Genomic DNA, 12,472 nt, shown 5'->3' on the forward strand with positions numbered 1-12,472 from the left:
TTGGAGTGCTTGCCTCACATGCATAAGATCCTGGGTTCAATCCCCAGCACCACAAAACAAACAGAACAAAAACAAAAAACCAAATGGATCCATGGGAAATATATACAATTTATACATTTGTTGAATTGAAATCACAGCACAAACAGATCCACTGTTTTGTTTCTTTAAACAGCAGGTAAAATGAAGGAGCTGGGCATACTAGTGTGTGCCTGTTGTCCCAACCACATGGTAGTCTGAGGCAGGAGGATTGCTTGAGAGCCCAGGAGTTTGAGGCCATCCTAAGAAACATAATGAGAACCCCTGTCATTAAAAAAAAAAAAGAGAAAAATTAAGATGTTGATTTAAAAGATTCGTAGTTAAAACAAGTTATAGTTGGAAATATGGAATCATTGTGTTCTAAAAGACATGATTTAGTCTTTCATCACACAATTAATAAATTTTAGACTTCATTAAATATATTTCCAGACTGTAAATGAAGCTAATTGGTAGAGAGTTTGTCTAGCATACGTAACACCCTGGGTTTGATCCCTGGCACCCCAAAGAATGAATGAATGAATTCAATTTTGTAAAAGCAATGATTCCACATTTCTTCAAGCGGCTGCCATAGAATGGAAATTGAAATCCCTGGTTGGGAAGTGTGCTAGAAATCATAGTATTCCTTTCCCAAGTATTTTGCATCCCCTTTTATGTATATTCAGTATTTCATATCTAACCCATATGTATATATCTATATATTTATGTGTGTGTATACACACACACACATACACACACAAACACACGTTTCTACATCTTGTTTATCACTCATTGGGAACTCAATACAGGATTCATACTTTTAAGTTTTTTGGTTCTTTGTTTATTTGTTTTTTTGGTGCTGGGGATTGAACCTAGGGCCTCATGTATGCTAAGCATATTGCTGTACCACTGAGCTACACCTCCAGCTGTAATATTTTAGTTTTTTAGGCCAGGTATTTTGTAACTAGGTGTAGGGTGACATTGTATTAGTACATCAATTGGTAGGCTTTTTTTGTTTGTTTGTTTGTTTACTATATGTTGTCAGGATAACTTGAATGACACCCTTTTCCACCTTCCCATCCCCATATATCTGTCAGATCTATTTTAGAGTAGCCAGTAGTAACTGCTTGTAGAGGAATATCATGGTTATTTTCTGACTATTCCAAAGGACAAAAAGAAATCTCCTTGTATTCTCTATTGCTACATAATATATTACCTCAAATTGGCAGCTAAAGGTAACAAGTATTTATTATCTTACGAAGTTTCTGAGGGTCAGTGATGTGTGGATGGTTTCTGTGATCTGGCCCAGGGTCTCTTACCAGGTTGTAGTAGTCAAGCAGTGAGCTAGGACAGCAGTCACCTCCTGGTTTGACTAACATGGAAAAATATGTTTCAAGCTCACTCACGAGATTATTGGTATGTCTTAGTTCCTTGCTAACTATTGGCCACATGCTTCAATTTTTTTTTTTAGTTTTGGGGATTGAATCCAGGGGCATTCAACCACTGCGCCACATCCTCAGCCCTTTTTTTTTTTTGGTATTTTGTTTAGAGAATGGGCCTCCCTGAGTTGCTTAGGGCCTCATTAGGTTGCTGAGGCTGGCTTTGAACTTGTGATCCTCCTTCCTCAGCCTTTTGAGTTGCTGAGATTACCAGCATGCTCTACTGCGCCTGGCTATATGCTTCAGTTCTTTTACCATGTGGGTATTTTCATAGCAATGCTTGATGAGCTCAAGATGAAAGTGAGAGAGGGGAAGAAAGAGAAAGGGGGGGGGGGAGAGAGAGAGGGAGAGAGAGAGAGATATCTCCAAAATGAGGGTCAGTCTTTTATAAGCCAATCTGAAAAGTTTTATATTATTACTTCAGTCACACAGACCAACTCTGATACCTCGAGGGGAAAAGTCTGGGGCAACTACACAAAGGTGTAAATTTTAGAATGCAAGGATCATTGGGGAGTATCTTGGATTCTAACAAACTCATGCTGGATATCATTGAAAGTACTTATCTAGTTATATGTCTATAAATCTCTGAAACCAAACTTGAGTTGTCTAGCATTTAGGTTCATATACCTACAGGAGGTATGTTTGGATGAAAAATTCTGGGAATTGTTTTTATTTTAGATATGTGTCAGATCCTCAGATCATTTGGTGTTAGGGCTGCTATCTATGACTGATATACTATAAGATTTCATCAAGTAGGTAGAAGATATTTAACAAGGATACTTTAAAAAAAAAAAAAAACGACTTTCTAAACATTTTTGCTTCTCTATAGACCTCAAGTTTAATTTGCTACAGAATAATATTCTGTTTGTTTTATGAGACATCCAGCCTGGACATGGAATTTTTTATGATAGTATATAGTTATAAATTAGTCTTGCCAGTCCTATATTAATTATTTCCCCTATTTCCAGATTGTGGCAATAGTGATGTGAATGAAGAAAATCACATGGATAAATTAGTGGGTATATTTTCTTTGAGTCTTTTTCTTTGGTTTGTACATTGGTCACTTTGAAATACTTTTATGAATTTCTAATATAAACTGCAAAATTGTGTGTGTGTGTGTGTGTGTGTGTGTGTGTGTGTGTATGCATGTGTAGGAAATCTATAATGAAACCACAGTTTAGAAAAGGAATTATACGTTTAAAGTCTTCAATTTTGTGAAAACAATGATTCTACATTTCTTCAAGTGGCTGCCATAGAATGGAAATTGAAATCCCTGGGTAGGAAGTGTGCTAGAAATCATAGTATTCCTTTTCAAAGTATTTTGCATCCCCTTATATGTATATTCAGTACTTCATTTCTAACCCCTGCACACTGAATCATGCTGTGATTCATAATACTGTGTTATGTTTTAAATTCAAATATTGTTTTTAAAGGGAAATTGCTACTAATGTTGGCTAAGCTGCACATAATAGTTTAGTAAATGGTTGTAGGTTTGATTCTTCTTGTGTCAATCTAAATGTGAACTAATACTATTCAAAATCCTTTCAAGACATTGAATAATTGTTTCATTTAACTAAATGCTTCACCATATCATATTGATTTATGAAGTACAGTTGAGTTTAGTGAATTTACCGTTTAAAGAAAAAAGTAGTAGGTACATAATATCTACATAATTAAACATTAAGAGATATCTTTTGAATGCCCACATGTTTTAAGAAAGAGAGAATTTAGTATCTTAATAGAATAATCAAATTATAGATCATTGAAAAATTTCAAAAGTAATGTTTAAGACTTAGATTGCTTGCTAAAAATTTAATTTGTTAAAATATCAATTTTATTGAGATATAATTTATGTAAATAAAGTGCACTGGTTCTGAAATACATTTTGATGAGTTTTGGAAATTTTATTTTTTAATTTTTTTAGTTGTATATGGACACAATATCCTTATTTATTTTTATGTGGTGCTGAGGATTGAACCCAGTGCCTCACATGTGCTAGGCAAACACTCTACCAATGAGCCACAACCCCAGCCCGGAAATTTTACATACACATATAATTGCTGTCACAATCAAGGTATACAACATTTCCATTACCCACAAAAGTTCCATTATGTATTTCTCCAGTCAATCTCTACTTCTCCTAGGCAACCAACTAATACTTTCTCCATTATAGATTAGATTAGAATATTCTGGTGTTTCATATAAATACATCTTAATTTGCATTCTTCTTTCTGTCACCTTACACTTAGTGCAATTAATTTTTGAGATTCATCCATGTTGTTGTAACTTGTTCATTTCTTTTGTATTCCCGAGTAGTAGTATATTGTATGAATATACCCACAATTTGTAAATTCGTTCATCTGTTGATAGACATTTGGGTTATTTCTTTTTTTTTAAAATGGTGATAATACCTTTATTTTATTTTTATGTGGTGCTGAGGATCGAACCCAGTGCCTCAAGCATGCTAGGCAAGCCCTCTACCATTGAGCCACAACCCCAGCCTGGGTTATTTCTATTTTTGACTGTTTAGAGTAAAAATGCTATAAGCATTGATGTACAACTTTTTTTTTGTGTGTGTGTGGACATGTGGTTTCATTTTTGTTGGGTAAATAACTAGAGGTAGAACTGCCAATTTGTGTAAATATACATTTATATAACATTAGCAAACTGTTTTCCAAAGCATTTGTAATCTTTAACATTGCCAGCAGCAATGTATGAGGGCTATAGTTACTCTATTTATGTATTTATTTTTATTTTTAAATATTTTTTTGGTACTGGGGAATGGACTCAGTGTATTCGACCACTGAACCATATTCCAGCCCTGTTTTGTATTTTTTTTTTTAGAGATAGTGTCTCAGTGAGTTGCTTAATATCTCACTTTTTTGCTGAGTCTGGCTTTGAACTTGTGGTCCTCCTGTCTCTGCCTACCAAGCTGCTGGGATTACAGGCATGTGCTACTGCATCTTAGCTTTAGTTGCTTTATATCCTTGGTATTATTGATCATCTTTTTAGTCATTCTCGTATGTGTATAGTATATATCATTATGGTCTTAGACAAATGTCTAATGACTATGATGTTGAGCATCTTATGTGCTTATTGGCCATTCATATAGTATCTTCATTCGTGAAGTATGTGTCAAATATTTTGTTCATTTTAAGATTGGATTGTCATTTTCTTAATGAGTTGTAAGAGTTCATTATATATTCTGAATATAAAATCTTTGTCAGGTATATATTGAGAATTTCCTTCCTGCTGGTGCTTAGCTTCTTTGTTTGGTACTGGGGATTTAACTCAGGGGGCACTCTACCACCAGGCTAAACCTCCAGTCTCAGTGCTTTTAAAAATTTTTTAAAAAAATATGACACAGGTCTTGCTAAATTGCAGAGGCTCATCTTCAACTTGCAATCCTCCTGACTCAGCTTCCTGGGTGTCTGGGATTGCAGGTGTGTACCACTGTGTCCCTCTGTGGCTAACTTTATTTTCTATGACAGTTTCATTAGAATTTGTTTTTCTGTGTCACACTGATGTTGAAAATCTCTTTACACTTGTGAATGAGGATGACTGCCAGTTTCTATTTTTCTTACTGAACTTTTAAGTCTATGGAGATATATTCATTTTTATGGAGTCTGGGAAATAACCTTAAACATTTTTTCCTTCACTTTTTTTCACAGATTTATAATTTTATTCTAGTCCTGATATAAAGCCAAATAAATAATAGATAAATATGTCCATATATATTTCAACAGTCGTTTAACCAAATAGGTAAGACTTTTCTATAATCTCATTAGTGAATTAGTAAGACAGTGTTTTTATTCTAAGGCATAGCTTCTGTTGTTTAATCTACTGTAGTTTTTTGACAGTCTGTTGAACAGTGGTCTGCCATGATATTCATACATCAAGCATAGTGATGTCATTTCTGAAGTCATTACAAGGGAGCAGCCCATTTTAAATTGAAAATTAATATATTAATAATAAATATTTATAACTATAGAAAGTAAATGATAATATAAAAGGTAATTAATGTTTCCTCAAAGCAGCATTTTGTTGTAGGAAAAATGCTGGCCTATGATGAAAGCAAAAAGAATTAGACACTTCAAAACCTTCTACAAGTTAAAGACTGTTTTGCTAACTTTATATATCTTATCTTAGTTAAATATTACAAGAATCCCTTTTACAGATAAAGAAGGCAGAGTCTAAAAAGACAAGGAATCAAGAATCAGAGAGAAAAATTGGAAAAACTAATGTTAATAGTATATTTCTTACATGCTAAGCATATGCTGAAAATGTTGCATACGTTAGCTCATTTAATGTTTACCTGTTATTTTTAAAAATTTATATATGCAGCAGAATGCACTACAATTCTTATTACACATATAGAACACAATTTTTCATGTCTCTGGTTGTATACAAAGTATATTCACACCAATTTGTGTCTTCATACTTTGGATAATAATGTCCATCACATTCCACCATCATTTCTAACCCCATGCCCCCTTCCTTCCCCGTCCACCCCTCTGGCCTATCTAGAGTTCATCTATTCCTCCCATGCTCCCTTTCCCTATCCCACTATGAATCAGTTTCCTTATATCAGTGAAAACATTCAGCATTTGGTTTTTTGGGATTGGCTAACTTAGCATTATCTTCTCTAACTCCATCCATTTACCTGTAAATGCCATGATTTTATTCTCTTTTACTGCTGAGTAATATTCCATTGTGTATATATGCCACATTTTTTTTTTTATCCATTCATCTACTGAAGGGCATCTAGGTTGGTTCCAAAGTTTAGCTATTGTGAATTGTGCTGCTATAAACATTGATGTGGCTGTGTCCCTGTAGTATGCTGTTTTTAAGTCCTTTGGGTATAGACCGAGTAGAGGGATAGCAGGGTCAAATGGTGGTTCCATTCCCAATTTTCCAAGAAATCTCCATACTGCTTTCCATATTGGCTGCACCAATTTGCAGTCCCACAAGCATTTTCCCCCACATCCTCGGCAACACTTATTGTTTGTTGTCTTCATAACAGCTGCCATTCTGACTGGAGTGAGATGAAATCTTAAAGTGGTTTTGATTTACATTTCTCTAATTACTAGTGATGATGAACATTTTTTCATGTATTTGTTGATTGATTGTACATCATCTTCTGAGAAGTGTCTCTTCAGGTCCTTGGCCCATTTATTGATGGAGTTATTTGTTTTTTTTGGTGTTAGCTTTTTGAGTTCTTTATATACCCTAGAGATTAGTGCTCTATCTGATGTGTGAGGGGTAAAGATTTACTTACGTTTAAAGAATGAAGAATGCCACAATCATCTGACATAATAGGTGGCATAATATCATTGTTCCCTCTTTTTAAGATTTAGAGCCTTTTGCCTCTTACAGGTCATTAATCACCCAAGTTTAGGGGAATACTCATAAGAGAAATTACACAATTATTTTAGTTAATAAATAAAGATTTATTAATCTATAACTCTAACATGAGTTTAGTAGATTAAACAGATGTAGATTAAATCTGTGGCTTTAATTAAAATTTCTATGGATTACATCTAGGCATATGAAATAAAAAAGTTACATGTTCATCTGGGTATAATTTGCATTTTCTGCATAATTTATAAAGTAAAATCTCAGGTTATTTTCTAATTAATATTTATTATTGCTTTCATGATTTTTTTCTTTTTTTTTAATCTTAGAACCTAACTAATCCTTTCCCCCTGTGTTGTATGAAAAGGACTGTGTATGTAGAGAAAGAGAATATACAAAACCTGGGAGGGTCATCTGAGACATAATTTTTATTAGTAGTAATAGTAGTAAAAGTGTGGAAATTTTGGATCTTAAACCATTTAATTACATTTTTAAAAATACTAGTTTGGTTGTACTTAGACCTATCATTTAGGATAGAGTATCACTTATTTCATAGCCTGCATTCTGCTGGTAGAATCTTATCTAGATATTTCTCCACTTGGGTAAAGTTTTTTTTTTTTAATTGTCTAGGGTTAACTGTCACTACATTATCTTTTGTTAATCAGTTCTGGAACTTTTTGCTATTATTCATCATTGTGGTCAAGAGGATCACAAGGTGCTAAATATTTATAAAGAAAGTCGAAAAATAAAAGTTGGTTGTCAATTGTTACCTATATATGCAATATATTTTAATAATAGCTTTTAAGCTATTATTGGGTAGTAATGGGTAGAATTAAATATTCTTGAGAAGTAATTCTTAATGTTGGATAAGATTTAATTTTAGAGTAATATTGAAATATCAAATGAGTAAAATAATAGGAAATAGAGCATGAGCCATTAAGGTACACAACTAATGTCTCCATAGAATAGTTTAGAATATTCTCCTATATATGAGTAGTATTTCTGAAGTTTCTTGTTTAAAAACTTTGAAATTTTTTTCATTGTGAGGAAATGTAGTTACATGTTTGATACGAACATCCATGAACTTTTCTTTCCCAGATAAAAAACTTTAATATGAAAATTGAAGTCATAGAATGAAGATGTTCTCTCAGCTAAGAATTTCTTTCTAGAAATGTATAAATGCAACTATCCTTTAATAAATACACATATTTTCAAATTTTCTCAGTAATGTGTCACTGAAAAAACTTTAAAGGTGGCATTGCTACTCACAATAACAATGCAAAACTAGGAAAACGATTGAAACAGATCAAGTATGCCAAAAATGGGTGAAAAAAATTATCCTCCTTTTTAAAATTAAAGTTTGCCAGTTTAGTATTCATAACAAGTGTATGAATTTCTTAATTACCGAATGTAAAAATACTTAATTTTTTCAAAAGCATTCTCTTTTTTGGAGTTTTTAGAATAACAATGGGTAAGAATGTTTAAATTCTTAGGAATCCTTTCATCTCTCTTATTTTTCATCATTTCTGTTATGTGTCAGGTTTTTGGTTGGAAAATATTAAAAACTGAATGACAGTAAAATTTATTAAATACTAGGCATCTCAGAATCTGTGGAGAAGGCTAGAAAATGGACCTTGGGAAATGAACAGGAACCAGGGCAAACTGGACCCAGGAACCTGTGCCCAGATCCATCTGCAGGATCCATCTAATTAGAATGCTGTTCTCTGTCACATGTTAATCACTGGATTCTTTCTGTTGCTGTTGCTGCTGGTGCAAACAATTCCTCACCCATGTCTGTGCTTTGACTTACTCTCTCAAGATTCGAAGTTCCCAGTTGGAATATCTAATTGGTTGAGAGTGTATTTGTAGTCTTCAAAGTGAATATCCAGTGGGAGGCCATACTCACTTCTGTTCTTTGTTCCCAGGGTTTTGTATATTGGCTGTGGGAGAAACAAGTACTATATATTGGTTATTGATTTGAAGTATAAATTTTATCTTATAGGTCAGTATTTTATTCCACCCAAGTATTGTCTCCTAGCTGACACTGTAATGGAGTCTTCAATTCAGGCTCCATAAGCGGTGAACTGCTTTTTGATGAAAGAATATGTAGGAGCAGTGAAATCCCTGGGTTATCATGGCTTTATTTTTTTTTTTTCTCTGTAAAGCAAGCTCCTTTTTCAGCGTGAATGTGCTGTGATGTGCCAAATGTCCATTACACCTTCACTCAGCTTTTCTTCTCATCTTTTACTCAGTACCTTCAACCTGCAACAATATAAAAGTAACCATAAATAGTCCTAGCGTTCCTCAAGAGGAATAGTATCTCTTCTAATTTTTTTTTTTTAGTTTTAGTGGAATTATCCCAAGAGCAAACCTATATGTGAGGACAAGTAATGCATATGTTCAGACATTAAGACTCTTAGTTCAAATAGCATTTTAAACATCAGTTCCTTGTCTCCTTCTTTCCTCTATTTTTGTTTGTTATAGAGATACTATTCTTGTGAACAATTCTGTGAGCATAGTTATCACATTGTCTTCCAGGGATCATGAACTTCTGGCAAGCAGCAAACAAATTTTGATTTACCTTTGTGTTTCCTGCACCTAATACTATGTTTGGGACATATTAGTGGCTTTTAAAAAAATCAAAATAACATATACAGATGGTTAAAATAAAATATTTTATAAGGGTTTATAATGAAAATCAACAGTTCCTTTTCCTATCCTGTCCTACTTCTTAGAGGCCAACTCTTTTAACTTATTAAAAGTTATTGAAAAATATGTTTATCCGACCCTTTGAGTGTGTGCCCCCACACATGCATTGCCCTGGGGATGGAACCCAGGACCTTGCACATGCTAAGCAAGCACTCTACAACTGAGCTACATTCACAGCCCTTTTTATTTTATTTTCAGATAGGTCGCTGTTAAGTTGCCCACACTGGCCTTGAATGTATGATTCTTCTGCCTCAGTCTCCTGAGTAGCTGGGATTATAGGTGTGATCTACCATGCCTGTTTTATCCTTGCTTCATCTGTTTTGGGTGAAGATATATCTATATCTGTTTTTATTTTTATGAATAATTACCACATATATTGCTTTAGCTATGTAAATTACATTCACTGCAGGGCTAAGTGGCTAAGTACATTTTCTCTCATATGGTTTTCTTTTCCCATCCCTTTGCGTTATTTGCTGTCTATATTTTCCTTCTTGTATAACTTTTTTTTAACCACTCCTGTAATACATATATTTCTTTTCTTAAATAATTTTTATTGGTACATAATAATTATACAGAATAGTAGGATTCATTGTGGTATATTCATATATGCACATATATAATTTGATCAATTTCAATCCCCGGTACTTCTCCTTGCTCTTCCATCTTCCCTCCCACTATATAACTTTTTAAATTTTTTTCCAGGTTGTAACATTAAAGCATGACATGTGTGTGCAGCTGCTGAGTTTGGCAGGTTGGATCTGATAGACAATAAAAACATTCTCTTTACATGAGATAGCATTTATTTTAGTAAAAATATGAAAGCAAAAGCAAAAGTGAGAGGCAAAAGAGAAGAAAATACATCACCGGATCTGGGAAACACCAACACCTGAAGTCATATAGCTGGGGAGTCCAGGGGCAGCTTTTCAGGGTCCCGACTGGGAAGTCCTGGGAACAGCATTTTTTATTTTTTTTATGGGTGAGACTCCAAAGTCTCATTCCCAGTGGGGCTCCCAAAGTACAAGTTAGAACAAAGAAAGTTCCGTTCTAACAACCTTCATTTCTCTAAGGACTGGTCAGATCCCCAAGAGAGAGAGTCATAGCTTTTGAGATAAGTTAATGTCTCCCAAGTTCTTATGAATGAGCCAAACCCACCAAGAAGTCAGCATTCTTTAGAGGTTCCATCAATAATTTGCAAAGGTCATGGCAGACACACATACAGCGAAGATCTTTAATATTTTTCTTAGCCCTTTACAAGTTCTCCATCACAATATTGTTTTCAAAGTATTTTTTTAGTTGTCAATGGACCTTTATTTTATTTATTTTTATGTGGTGCTGAGGATCAAACCCAGTGCCATACACATGTTAGGCAAGGGCTCTACCACTGAGCTACATCTCCAGCCTCACAATAGGTTTTTAAATGAATTTGTTTCATTGTCTTTCTGTTCTAGTCTGATCTGCTTTTTTTTTTTTTTCCCCTTTAATCTCATAATAGTGCTAGTAACGAGGACTTTTTCTGTTCTCTTGCCTCAATCTGTTTGTTTTCTTTTTTGGATCTATTTCTTCCTCCTTATTCTCTGTTTTGTGGCAAAATATCTTCAAGTAACTTCCTAAGAAAGAAAAATGTTCTGAATCTTCATATAGCTGAAGATGTAGTCTACCTTTACACTTCATTGATTGTTTGCCTATAGATTCTAGTTAGAAATGAATTGATCTTTAGAACTTGAGGGCACTGTTTATTGCCTTCTAGGATTCAATGTAGCTAATGACAAGTCTTGTCATTTGTTTTGCAAGAAACTTTTAGGATATTTTTGTCCACGGTCTTATGGAATTTATCAATGAAAAACTGAGGTACACATCTTTTTTCATTGTCTTTTCTGGGCAGGGGTGGGCCCTTTTAGTGTGAAGATCCATATTCTTCAGTATGAGAAATTCTTTTGTGTTAGTCCTTTGATCATTTCCTCATTTTCATTTTTCTTTATTCTCTATTTCAGAACTCCTGTTAATCAGTGTTGACTATCCTAGACTGATCCTTTAATTCTTGTTTTTCTCTTTGCCTTCTATTTGAACACTGTAAAAAAAAAATTAATGCATTATGACTGGGATTGTGGCTCAGAGATAGAGTGCTCACCTAGCACTTGTAAAGTCACTGGGTTCGATCCTCAGCCTCATAAAAATTAATAAATTAAATAAAGGTAGTATTAGGCCTATCTACAACTAAAATTTTTTTTAAATTAAATCAATATGTTTCGGTCTGCTTTTTTGCTGCTGTGACTAAAGGACCCAACCAGCACAACTGTAGAGGAGAAAGGGTTTATTCAGGGCTCATGGTTTCAGAGGTCTCCATCCAAAGACAGTAGGCTTCATTACTTGGGGCTCAAGGTGAGGCTGATCATCATGGCAGACTGTGTGGCAGAGAGAAGCCACTCATATGGTGATCTGAAAGCAGAGGTAGAGAGACTCCACTCATCAGATGCAAAATATATACCTCATAGCCATGCCCCCAATGAATCACTTCCTCCAGCAACTCCACTTACCTCCAGTTACCACTCATGTAACCCCACGAGGGCTTAATTCACTGATTAGATTAAGGTAACCCAATCATTTCTCCTCCGAACCTTCTTGCATTGTCTCACACGTGAGCTTTTGAGGGACATCACATCTTAACCATAACATAAGAATTTGGAGCAAAAAGCACATTTCTGTCTCTGATCCCACATATCTTAGTTCTGAAGTAACCCTTATACTAGTTTTGTTACCATCTAGGGGTGCTAGGTTTTTGTTTCTGCTCAGCAAAAATTGAAGAACAGGATACAGAAATAGCAAGCAAGTAGCAGGTTTATTGCAAAAGCAACAGTAACAGACTTTTCCAAAGAGAAGGGATTTATCAATGAAAAACTGAGGTACACATCTGGTGGGGAAGTTTCCACTTGTTCTTTTTATGGTCTCTGGAATTTCCT

At 34.4% G+C, this 12,472-nt stretch overlaps 1 protein-coding gene across 1 annotated transcript in view; it reads left to right on the forward strand.

The window, feature by feature from the left end:
• Camkmt (calmodulin-lysine N-methyltransferase) overlaps positions 1-12,472 on the forward strand; it is a 374,703-nt gene that overhangs the window by 53,394 nt on the left and 308,837 nt on the right. The gene's annotated exons all lie outside the window — the stretch shown is intronic.

The sequence above is a fragment of the Marmota flaviventris genome, chromosome 14 (genome assembly GCF_047511675.1).
Source record: "Marmota flaviventris isolate mMarFla1 chromosome 14, mMarFla1.hap1, whole genome shotgun sequence".
Lineage (NCBI taxonomy): Eukaryota > Metazoa > Chordata > Mammalia > Rodentia > Sciuridae > Marmota > Marmota flaviventris.